The 13,357-nt window shown below is 33.4% G+C and overlaps 2 non-coding genes across 2 annotated transcripts; both read left to right on the top strand.

Moving 5' to 3' along the window:
• The first annotated feature begins 11,934 nt into the window (after positions 1–11,934).
• On the top strand, positions 11,935–12,023 carry LOC145071776 (small nucleolar RNA U36a). Its single transcript, XR_013690782.1, has one exon. It is a non-coding gene; the product is annotated as a small nucleolar RNA U36a (small nucleolar RNA).
• A 368-nt stretch (positions 12,024–12,391) lies between these two features.
• Positions 12,392–12,503, top strand: LOC145071771 (small nucleolar RNA snoR97). Its single transcript, XR_013690778.1, has one exon. It is a non-coding gene; the product is annotated as a small nucleolar RNA snoR97 (small nucleolar RNA).
• Positions 12,504–13,357: the final 854 nt, after the last annotated feature.

Here is a 13,357-nt window from a genome sequence, read left to right as displayed (position 1 = left end):
TATAAATTTTGTGAAACTTTTATATAGCGTCTAGAAGCTAGGAAAAATATTAAACTTTATTTTTAAATAGTAGAACTCGATTTTATAATTTATTTGCATTATTTGACATAAGAAACGGAATATATGGTAACCAGTAAGGGAAATTCACCGAAACTTTTATTCCTAGCTCCACAGTAAGTTAAAATCACTTGGTACGTTTTATTGAATTTTAGACAAGTTTTTTTTATTTCATTAAATCTCTTGAAATAACCAAAAAACATGATAGATTCCAAAATTATTCACAATTTTTGGGCAACTATTGTACAATTTATAATAACTATAAAAAATGTTAGATACGATTTTTAAATAGTAAAACTAGTTTTTATAATTTTAGGTGTATTTATTTCAAGAAATTTGAAATAAATAGAAAACACTGAAGAAAAATAATAAGACATTTTATTTATGATATAAATATGGTTTGAGATATTTGGTATTTTTGCATGATTTTAAAGATAATTTAATTATTTTTCCTTGATTTAATCCCTTAAATAGTCATTTAATTAGTGAATATTAGTAAACAATAGATAAAATTGTCAAACTTTTTATTTGGCATGCCACTGTTATAGACGATGTCCTGGTAAATTTTCATGAATTATGGATAAGTGTAACTAGTTTTACCCAAAGTCTAGAATCTTAGAAATTCTTACATGTTCATTTCATATTTCAGAACCTGGTTCTATGATTTATTTGAGTTAAACACAAAGAAAATTAAAAATCATAGTAAATGGTAACAAAAATTAATGAAAATTCATGAGAGATGTTTATTCAGTGTATAATTCATCCCAAAATTTTCCTAATATTTATTCACCTCGATAAGTATTTTATTTGATTTATTTCCCTATTTCCTTACAAAATTTAAAATAATTCGAGAAAAATGATTTATTTTCTTAAAATTTTAAGATCATCTTATTTTGTTGTTGGGATTCTGTAAAAAATCGTTTTTGGATAGAAAATGAGTTTTACATATATTTTTTTTGTGAATAAATCGTTTATGAACATATTTGAAAGCTTTTGAGAAATGAACTTTGAAAATCGAGCATCTAAGCTTGAAGATTATCATATCCATGTTGATTTGAAGTACATGCATGGCTTTGTTTGTTCAAAATGATGATTATAAGAAGAAAATTTGGATGCATGTAGTTTTTGATCTCTAAAACCATGTAAAAACTCAAGTTTTGTGGGTTCGATATATGTTTTGGTCCTTGGATTTCACCACCAAGCAACATGCATGAGGTTTTTGGGTGAAATCCTACCACCATCATCATCAAACTCTTAGTGCATATGTTCATGAAAAAACATCGTAAATGGTGCGCGGGGTTTTTCTAGATCTGAAGTTTAGTCCTCGTGGTTTAAAACATCATAAATGGTCCCCGTGCTTTCAAAACTTTTGACGATTGGTCCTTATTGCTAACTCCGTTAATTGAAGGACATTTTCATCATTTCACTACCACAAGGACCATTTATGATTTTTTTTGTCTTATTTAAAAAAAGAAAAAAATTAAATATAATTATTTAATATATAAAGGGTCTCACCTCTCTCTCTCTCTCTCTCTCTCTCTCTCTCTCTCTCTCTCTCTCTCGCGCGCGCGCGCGCTCACTCTCCAAACTACCATTCATCTTCCCTCTTTCAAACCTCAAATCCCTATAAAAATCGAGACCCAAAAAATAATGATACACAGATATACACCCTTCAGAAAATCGAGGTCCCTTTCCCCACTTATAAGAACATGTCTATGTAGAGGATCAAATCGAAGAACATGGGAGAGTTTTTCTTGAGTTTGATTCTTCAGGTGGGTCAACGAAGAATGCACATATATGTTTCCATGTTGAAATAAATGGCTGCAGAGTATCTTTTATGCAAACAATAAGATGCATTTTAGATTTCTCTCATGTAAAGAAATCAAAATCCCAACAAAAAAGGTCCATCATTTGAATCAACATAAATGGAAGAAGAAGTCACTGTGGTAAATCCATCGACCCACTGTACCCAGTCCCGCCAAGGTCAAAAACTGCCAGATCAATGTTGATTTCTACATCTTAGGTGACCAAACTGTGGCAGTGGTTGCTTCCGTCGAACATACCAGAGAGAGATAGCGAAGGAACTGAACAATGGATCTTGTAGATCTGACTGCACGGTGGAATCTAACGACCTTGTAAATCTGATTAGATTATGGAATCAATGTCATATACCCATTGTTGTGTGTATGAAAAAGTTGCTCATGATCCCCCTTTTCACGAAGGTATACCTCGTTGTGGAACAGAAGCAAGGATTAACCTGGTGAGTTTATCGAACTGGAACTATCTTCGGTTTTTTTGCCTTAAAGCATGATGAACATAATCAGTACTTTATGCGCATACGCTACAATCTGTAAACACGAAGGGATTCCATTTAAAATTCCTAGGGACTAAGGAAGCTTGAGAAGTTGAGATCATCACTCTGATGTTTTAGATGCGATTTACTAGGCTGAGTTACATATATGGGTCGGTGATGATGAATCGAAGGAAGAAAGGAATGACCAAAGGGGAAAGGAAGAAGGAGTCGTTGGGGTGGGTTTTTTGACTTTAGAGAGAGAGAGAGGTGGGACCCTTAATATATTAAATAATTATATATATTTTTAAATAAGACAAAAATCATAAATGGTCCCTGTGGCAGTGAAATGAAGAAAATGACCTTCAGTTAACGAACAAAACTTAACTGAGTTAGCAATAAAGACCAATCGTCAAAAGTTTTGAAAGCACAGAGACCATCTATGGTGTTTTTAAACCACGGGGACTAAGCTTCAGATCTGGGGAAACGATATGGACCATTTACGATGTTTTTTCTGTGTTCATGCTTATGAATTGATCATATAAGAGTGTAGAAGGAGAAGAAATACAAAAAAAAATCATAAAAACTTGAAAGAAAATGAAGGATCTTTGTGTTTACCTTGATGAACACTTCAAAATGACGAAGATTTTAGAGTAAAATGAGGGATATTTAGCAGGAAATTAGTGGATTTTGGGGTTGATTCATAGAGCGAAAGAATGGGGGTTTTAGAGAGACTAAACTAGAGATTTTGTCTCTCTGGATACCCAATGTCTCTCGTCATCTCTTTGGAGTTTCTCTTCCCCAAAAATGGTCACGAAAATACAGAAATGTATGTAGACTCATGAATAATCGAATGGAAATATCTCTCCCACTAATTTTGCTTCTAAGTACGTATTTTTCTAGAGAGAAGGAAGAGTGAAAGTTTTAGAGGGAGAAGTGGAGAGATGAAGTGTGTAAGAGGGTAAAATAATTAGTGTTTTAGGGATGAGAGAGCATAGATGAAAATTTGAATGATGAGAGAGGAGTTTCCTCTCTCTTCCATTATTTTATAAATTCCATTCATAGATTTTTATAAAATTTCTTAATATTTATAAAATAGGCACTTTGAATAAAAAATTATTCATAACTCTTAGATTTGGACTTATAAAGTAAGGTTAAATTGTTAATGACCTAAATTTTACTGCCTTGATTATATTTTCCAAATTTTAATTGTTTTAAGATAATATTATAAGGTTCATAGTTATATTTATAGAATTTTAGATGTTAAATTTATAAACTTTAGGTTTTTATGGGTTTTAGGGTTTGGGGATTTAATAAATCTTTGGATTTTAAAATAATTTGAATTTTGGATACTTCAAATTATTTTAGAGTCTTATAACTCTTTTCCAGTTATAAAAATGCTTGATTTTTTTTTTCGGTTCATTGGCATTTCTATGTTGTGATTTCGAAATTCAAGTGAAATTTAAGAATCAAGTGTACTAGTCCTAGTTTCAACTTTGACTTAAGTTCCTACGAGACTCAAACCTAATTTCTACTACTATGTTAAGTGCATGATGTGTTTACATGATTCTTGCGAAGGTTTTCAAGTCAAGGAATGACATAAGTTTGGATAGTTGTTACAGTTAAATTAGCTATAGAAGTTACGTATCAATGTGAAATCTATGTACACTATCCCTCGTTTCTAACTGTTTCCAAGTTTCTAGTAGGTTATAACTTAGCTTCTAGTTACTAAGTCTAGAATGTGGCGTGCCTACACATGCAACTAAGTTTATTCAAATCTAGAACTATCTCAAAATTTGAAGGTTGTCACAAGTAGTGGCTGGAACGGAAACAATTCTAGCAATGGTAGCATACCGCTCATCAAACATAGGTAGTAATTTGTTCTTGATAGATCGTAACATTTCTGGAATCATCTCCCTTACAACCGCCGATACCTCCACATCCATCCAATCACACTTATCAGTCTCGCTTGGACCTAACCCATCTGAAACTGTTCCAGAAGCAGAACCTCTTGCTTTAGGGATCATCACCATACTGAATATATATATATATATATATGAAATAGATTAATACAAAATCATAGAACTAACTCGTAATAGTATTTAAACCCTCACTATTTCCTTAGCAACCCTATGGTTCTTCCTGACTCTCGTATGGATCCTGTGTTTCCAGTAGTATGGGCCTATACTACCTTCCACACATATCCATACTAGATCCAAGAATTTTCCTAATGTTTCCAAGTTACTACACTCCTATACCAATAGGCCTTTTCACACACCTAGGGTTACTTGGTCCTAATCATTAACTTTCCTAGACTTTCTTCCATGGTTCCCTTTATTCGTGCACTCGTATCATTACAAGTCTCCGCTAACACCAATAGTCGCCTAATCTATGCAAGTTGTACAAAGTCTAGGATTGGATAGATGGTCAAATAAATGATTTTACTTTAAGCCCACAACCAAAAAAGGAACATGAAGTAAGGATGAATTAAGCATTCTAAGGCAATAGAATCCTAATTAGGTACAAATCTAAATCATACACTTAGTAATTATATAATATCAACACATATTTCAAGTATCACATAAAACCAATATCCAAGGCTGTGCATCCTAAATATCAGGCAACTCTAACATGCAATTCCTGAAAAGATCCTTAGCCTTTATACTAGCATGCATTTCTAACAATTAACAGATATAGACAGTATGGATATATTGGGAATCAATTTCCTTTCTGAGCTCCGTTTGACTATACGCATCACATTGTAACACCCCGAGATTCAGGTGTATTTCTTTCATCCTTGTTCTTTATTGAATTGTCATGTTTAGTCCTTGAGTGGAGGATGTGTAGCAAGTGAGTATGCTGGGCGTACCAGAGGGGTACGCTGCGCGTACTCACACGCTTAATTTGGACGCGGAGTCGCCAAGGTACGCTGGGCGTACCTAGAGTTACGCCGGGCGTACCCGACCCAGGTGCAAAAACCCTAATCCTCCTTGTGCACTATTTAAAGGGTGTTATGGCTCATTCCTTAGCCTCCATATCAGTGAGTGAAACCCTAAAAGAGAGCCCCATAGTTCTTAGTGTGTGAGAGTGTTGATTTGAGCTTGTTGGTGCTTTAGTGGCTTGGTGAAGAAGGAGGAAATGAGATCTTGGAGGCTAAAGCTTGAGGTGCCATTTTGGATCTGAGATCTACAGAGGAAAGAGCTACTCTTGGAGGTATAAAGTTCAAAACTTTCCTCTTCTTTTGGTTGTTGTTGTATGTGTCCTTTTTAGGGCTAAAAAACCCCAAAGGTGGAGACTTTATGAGTGTAAAGTGCTCCATGGTCTGAGATCTGTCCCTTTTCAGTGTTATTAGTGATGTAGAGCCATAAAGTTCCCATCTTGGATGTTACTTTGGATTCATGCATGTGTTTTAAGCCTTCTAGAGTTGAACGATGGATCATTTTGGGAGTTAGTGACTTGTTCAGCCATGCAAAGGCTTAAAGTCATCAAATTTATGGATTAAGGGGCTTAGAAGGGGCCAGATCTAAAATATGGACGTAGATCTTAACTGTTTAAGACCTCAAGAGCAAAAGGGCTGAAGTAGGGGAGTACGCCGGGCGTAATTCCTAGTACGCCGGGCGCTCCTCGATTCTGTGGTGCAGCCGGGTACGCCCAACGTACACATCTGGTACGTGCAACGTAACCCGGAGAGTTGACTTTTGGTTGACTTTTAGGGTATGGTCTATTGTGGGGCCTTTGAGCTATGAGAGGGGTAAAATGGTCTTTTACCCTTCTGAGAGTGTCATAAGAGAGCATAGTCTAGCCTTTGAGAGTTATATTAAATAGAGTGTTATTTTCATATGATTAGGCGGAGGCTAGGCAACCATTTACCGAGTCAGAGATTTACCGAGATACCTGAGGTGAGTCTTCTCACTATACTTTACCTAGTGTGGTAAAAGAGTTAAGAGACAGAGTATTATAGAGTTATATGCCAGTGTGATTACATGTTATTATGTGTTGTGATTTATTGTGATATGTGATATGCATGATTTAGCATTACAGAGTTGGGACTTTCGGGTCCCTAGAGTTAGGGCCAGAGGGCCCACAGAGAGTTGGGGCTGGAGGGCCCCACTAAGACACATTGACCATAGGGTCAACAGAGTTACAGCCTCGAGTGGCTATTATGTGATTATTGTGGTATTTTGGGCAACTCACTAAGCTTATGCTTACAGTGTTCAGTGTTATGTGTTTCAGGTACCAGTGATGAACGTGGGAAGGCGCCGGCTTGATTCGTACACACATATGGGATTGGATGTATTTTGATCTTGGAAGACATTTGTGAATTAAAAACATGATGTTATGAGATTTTATGAATGAATGGTTTTAATTAAAATGTGTTTTCAAATGTGAAATTGTTTTAATTTTTACGGTGTTACACACATCCTTTTCCTTTGTATAAAATTCTTTTAAAAAGATTTGTAAAGATATTCAGATCCTTAGTTTGAGTCTGGAATGACACGAGTGTCCATCTAATTCTATCAAACCAGTGCTCTGATACCAACTTGTAATGTACTGATTTTTAACACAATTGTTTTTTATATATATAACATAATTTCAATAACCCATTTTCATTACAAGATCATCTTCATACATTTATTAAGGAAAGTTTTAATGGAAGTCTAACAACATTATTAATTTATTTAATGCGGGTATAGTCACGTTGGAGCCTTTCCACAATCAGAAGAACAACCTGAAAAATAGTCATTCAGTAACTGTAAGTCGAGGCTTAGTGAGTTCCCAAAGAAACCATATACCAATATACATATGCAAGCATACAAACAATGGCTCACAGCCTTTCTGTACTATACCGATAACATGTGTCTAGACTCTCGGCCTCTCGTCGTTCCATCTTCAACACGAGTCTATAGGCTTACGGTATGACACCGTTCACCTGTCAACTCTTCAAATAACAATAATGAATAAATCAAGTAGACTACACACAAGTACATAGAGATTATACCTTCGGCTCTACTATACTATTTCTTATATCCTAACATAAATGGATATATATTATAATACATAGTATAGTGAGGTAACTTAATTGAAAAGTCTTGAAATAGCTAAGTATGTGGTTTTTGAAGGTAGCCTGACCAACACGTATTAACCTATAGTATACCCTACTAGTTATTAACCATTTGAGCATAACGACTACTATTTAGATTCTTTACTAATCCGAATAAATACTGAGTTCTATCAAATAAGTAATAACTAGGTTAGATTATATCAAAGGTAGGATCTATTTGGTATACTGAGTATACTGTTTGGAAAATCCATTTTAAACACCTTACTAGATCTATTCTAGACATCGCTCCCATTGCTGTGTCGGACCGAACGTGAAACTTCGAAAAATCAAAATTTCTTCATATGAAGTCAGATTTTGGCGTTTTTTATACTCACGATTTTGTATTGACGTCTACTATATCTTCATGATAATTATTTTGGCTAAAAATTAATATATTTATACTTTAAATTTTATAACAAACGTTTTATATTAAAATCTACTGTAAATGTGTAAAATAGGGTGTTACAACCAAGATAAATTCCAACCATCAGATGACCAAAAATCACTAACCATTGCATCTTGTGAATTGGGAAAAGAAAACAACCTATGAAACTGCACCTTAAATGACAATCTGACCCAACACACATCCGACCCAAAACACATATGGGTTCTTTTCCGAAGAACTCTAGACATAGAAGTATTGGGGTTTTCAGGTTACAATTAATGTGTACATGCAGAATTGCATTTAAATCTTAAGGGTATATGAAACATAATGTATTTATGTCTCTTCTCAATTAATAACAACATACTTATGAAATAAAAACTATAAGCCCTATGAATCAAATTCAAGAATAGAACCACATACCTTATAGCTTAATTTAAATCCACCTAATCAGAAACCCTTTGTAGTATCCTTGGAAAACTATCTCCAAAGTATGGCCTTCTCTAATGCGTCACACCCAAAACTTAAGAAAACGCTAGGATTAAAGGAGATGGGGGAGAGAAAAGAGAATTTTCAGAATTTTTTTTTGTATGTAGGTTGTTTGGATGAAAATACCAAGGGTTACATCCCTTTATATAGTTGCCTGATAAACACATAAACCCTAGATTTGAACTTAAAATAATCATATTTTAAATAAGTAATTATCTAGTTTCTTTTTATTAGTTGGAGGCTTCCAGAAGCTCTATTAAGAGCCTCCAAAATCGTCTCATCTAGGATGATTCTAGATCATCTCTTTTGTTCAACTATTGAATAATTGCAGCTCAACCCTTGTACCTTTAATTATTTCTAATTAACCCATAATCAATTCTAAATTAATTCTGATTAATTATTAATTAATTATTATATTTTATAATTAACATATTAATCATATAATATATTAATGAATCATTTGATCAATGCACGCCATTTTCTGGTTACGAGGACAACCCAAAAATGACTTTATTTTTATTTATAAACATTATACTAATTTAGTTAGGATCTTAGATACTTAAATCCAACAAGAAGAATTGTGAATATAACCAGTCTCATGAAGATGGTTAATATAACCAACATTTTTTGCCACACCCCCTCCAAAACAAGAGCCCTCCATAATCCACGACCATCTCTATATATTTGGTTAATCAATCCACCACCATCTCTGTATATCTAGTTAATCAATCTAACCTATAAAAAGTTACTCTCGTTACAAATTCCCCCTCCAGTTGTACAACAACACCAAATTGAACGTATCCAAACTACTAATACCAAGGCCATCATGATCTCTAGAATTAAGGATTACATCTCATTTAACCTAATGATTCTGTCTCTTTAACCTAATGATTCTGTCTCTGATCCATACCCCAGAAAAATCGGGTCGTATATGACATGCTGTAGCAGGTAACCTGAATGGAGAAGATAAATAAATCTCTAGAATCCCTAAAACCGATTTGGTGAGAGTCAAATGACCACCATAGTAATCACACTTTCCAAGACGAAAACCTCTTTTGGAACCCATCAATAATCACTGTCATCCTTTAACCCACACCATAGACTCCCCAACAGGAATACCGATATACATAAATGGAAAAGAACCCAAAGAACACCCAGTAATGGACACGAAAGAGGTAACCTCGGCCTCACCCATTCCAATTCCTAGTAAGTTGGATTTAAGGAGATTAATCCTAAAACCCGAAATCAAGTATTACGAATATTCGTCTCATCTCATTCTCCCAAAATACAAATACATATTTGATTGAAGTTAAATTAGATTTGTAAAAAGAATTTATATAAAAACAAGATAATTAAAAAAAAGGTTTTGTAAAACTAGTTAGAACAAATACCCCATTTTCGCAACAAAAAAAACCCAGTTAAAATCTGATCCAAATATGATCATGTTGGTTTTTACTGCTTATCGGAACTAGATTATTAACTAGATTAAATGAGATTCATTCTATGTGCACATCTATTGTATAACAGAAAGTTTATAATATAAACATAGTGACGAAGTTGTTGGTGATTTTATCACCAAATATATTTTAGTGTAATGGACTTAACAAGTGTTTCAAGAATAATGTTTTAGTTATAATACAAGTTAGGAGGTGTGGGAGTGCAGACTTGTATTTACTAAATATTATTAGTACTGAACGACTATTGAAACACATAAAACTGTGAAAATGGCTATTGAAACACATAAGAAAAAACGCAGAACGTTCTTTCACATCATCTTCTTCAATTGTTCTGATTTTGTGCCTTAAATCAGAATTGCTGCATCAGGAATTATCCCAAGTTTGGATTTCGTGATACCCAAGGCATATAGGGTCGAAATATCAAACAAGGAAAGTGTTAACACGATTCCTGTTTGTGATCCAGATTTCCAATAACCCTAATTCGAATTTCCCCAATAGAAGTGATGTATACTCTAACTTTGTAGGGTTTTGAAGAAGACTAGTGTGTCGCTTACAATGTGAATAAAGACGTATAAGGGAATAACTGATAACCAGTGGTTGTGATCCTACAAACTTCTTATATTCATATATTAAAACAAAGACAATGATTGCAACATATGAAAATCACTAGCTTTTATCATCGTCCAATCACTCTTTTAACCTAACCTTCCTTTTATAATCATATTTTTACTTCATAAAGGGCCAAGTGATCCATTAATAAAAATTACATAAATGGTCACCATGGTTTTTTTATTATCATGTTGTGTTTCTATTTTTTTTCGTTACATAGATGATCCATGTGGTTTTAATTTCTTACGTGGTTGGTTTCTGACTCATAGAAAATGACTTTATACCCTTTATATATATATATATATATATATATATATATATATATATATATATATATATATATATATATTAATTTGATTTCAATTAAAAAAGAAAATTATGAAAAACACCCACACTCTTCTTTCTCCCTAAGACTCACAAGTTCTAAATCAAGGTAGCGTTCCATACGACAAAGGGGAAGGGAAAAGAATCAAAATGTGGAGTTGATAGGAAGGCACCACTTACCACATTAGTATGAATTGAAATCCTAAGCAAACCTGGAATCTGAATTCAAACAAGTACCCTCATCAAACTTGAAATCAGAAATCAGAGACGTAGAACAAAATATACGTTTTTTTAGAAAGTCAATTTATGGGTTAAGAATCAAGTATAAAGATAATGGATTTGCATCAGTATCCTGATTAAAATCGATTTGGCAAGTCGATTTATGGGTTTCCTTCTATGAAAATGATAAAAAGTTGAGACTTAATGATCTTAACCTACAAACGAATAATCACGGCCGGCTAAAGCCCAGGGCGAGCTGGGTAGAAAAAAATAGGGGCATCAATTTTTTAGAACTTGTTATGAGTATTATTTAATTTGGGCTTGATCCAAGATACATAATGAAGTCCATTCATGAAAATGGGGGAGGTGAAAGCGCGAATTCAATCAAACTTAAAAATAAAATCGCACGCCTAATTATTGCACCAAAAGAATACGAGGAGACTTGTAGAAGAATACGAGGAGACAAGAAGAAAAGTAGATGGCAAAAAAACACACGCCATCCATGCCTAATATACTTCTCAAGCTCTTGGTTCACAACCTCACAGTTCTATCTCAATACAAAATAACTACATCATGAGTTTTTCTTATCAGAGTTATTGTTTGCTTCTAGGGTTTTAAATTTCTTGTAGCACCTAGGCATCTCTGAAAAAACGAACCGGATGAAGAAGAAAGCTCTAATGCCGGTGCTAAATCAGATATATAGCCATCAAGTGTTGTAGTTCATGTTTTTCTACCTTTCTCGATGGCCATTTCTGAGTCAAATCGACGAATACATTTGATCAAATATAGGTCTTACTTTACTTATTTCATATGCACTATCTTGCCACACCTCAAGTTTTTCCCCTAATTTTTATCGGAATTTGGAAAGAGGTCTAGTAATGGATGCATATAGTTAATACTAGGCGGTGTTAACATGGATGTCTAATCTTTTACCATTGGTTTTCCACTAAAATCACCTGCTATATTTACTTTAATTATTTTCGTCTTTATTGATTTATTTGTGTCTCAGCATTGACTCGATCGATTTTGTCTTGCTTCTGAGAATGATCAATGAAGTAAAAGACATAAAATGGTTGCATTTCTTAATATGAGCCGATTTTATGTCAGAATAAACATTATACGTTTAGATCTGTATGTTTGATTTAGTTTAGTTTGACGATTTTGTTAAACTGTTTCAGTGATGATTGAGTGTAGAGCTTTAAGCTGGATCTCCTTTAGAATATCCACGACTATTAGAGTTGTTTTAATGAGATTTGACTTAGCAATGTATGAGCTATGGTTGATCCAAGGCTTTGTTACATAGAGAGAACCACATTCTGGTGTTGCATTTTAATTGACTTGTTATTTAACAGATTCAACTGTGAATCTGAGGAAATCAATTAATCTCTATTGTTAAATGATTTTTTACTTGATGTTGTTAATTTACTATAATTTATCGAGCTTAAACAAAACTCTTGCTCTGAAATATATAATGGATCTAGAGTCTGAAAAATCAGGCATCAATGTTTTGTTATCAACTTCAACTTTTGTAAGATAACATTATCGAGATCGGAGTGAAATGACAACACAAGTTGTTGTTGTTATGTTTTTTTCATTTTGATAATTGTTTTCAACATCTAATTGTGCTTATAAAAAAGTTTTGCTACTAATTTTTCTTTAATCTAGACTACAACCTAAACCTGAAGCCATTTAATGATGCATTGGATTGTTGTTTGAATGTTTTGTTGGATATATTCTTTGAGGGCATGGAAGATTGGTAATTAAGATTGCAAAAGAGATAAAAAAGGAATAATTTTAAAATTGTATTACTTTGTAAATTTGAGTCATTTCTATCATTTATGGTAATTATTTCTATTAGCCTACTATTGTTATTAATTATAGTAATTGTTATTTTATCTCACATTTAACAAAGGTCATTTAAAGAATTAAACGTAGGGGCATTATTTTTTATGTTTGCCCAGGGCATGAAAACTCTATGGACCAGCCGTACGAATAATACATCAAAATCAATAGATAGATAAACTTTGGAATTGAAATCGTATAGACCATATATACCTAAAGAAAGTTAGGGATAAAACTTACAAATCTGAAAAACCACAAGGACCATTTATGTAGTTGTCAAAAATCAATTTAATGGATCATGATAATGGAATTAGTATTTAGTAATAACTATTAATCTTTTAAGCACATACTTTTACATGCTCCAAGTGATATGGAAAAGTCATTTCTTATTCGATTTTTAATTTCATTTAGCAAATACATAATAAATTTGCAACAAATCATATGAACTAAAACTGAAACAAATTGATGTACATACATTATGTTAATTTGAATTATCCTGATTGGTTTAACGCTATACGGATCGAACCAGCTTCATACCTTATAAAGGTTTTGCAAAAAGGCCACTAATTGGCTGTTTGTATTTCATT

Source organism: Lactuca serriola, chromosome 8 (assembly GCF_051521515.1).
Source record: "Lactuca serriola cultivar US96UC23 chromosome 8, Lser_US96UC23_V15, whole genome shotgun sequence".
In the NCBI taxonomy this organism is placed as follows: Eukaryota; Viridiplantae; Streptophyta; class Magnoliopsida; order Asterales; family Asteraceae; genus Lactuca; species Lactuca serriola.
The sequence above is the reverse complement of the archived record's forward strand: the minus strand, read 5'-3'. Positions and strand labels throughout refer to the sequence as shown.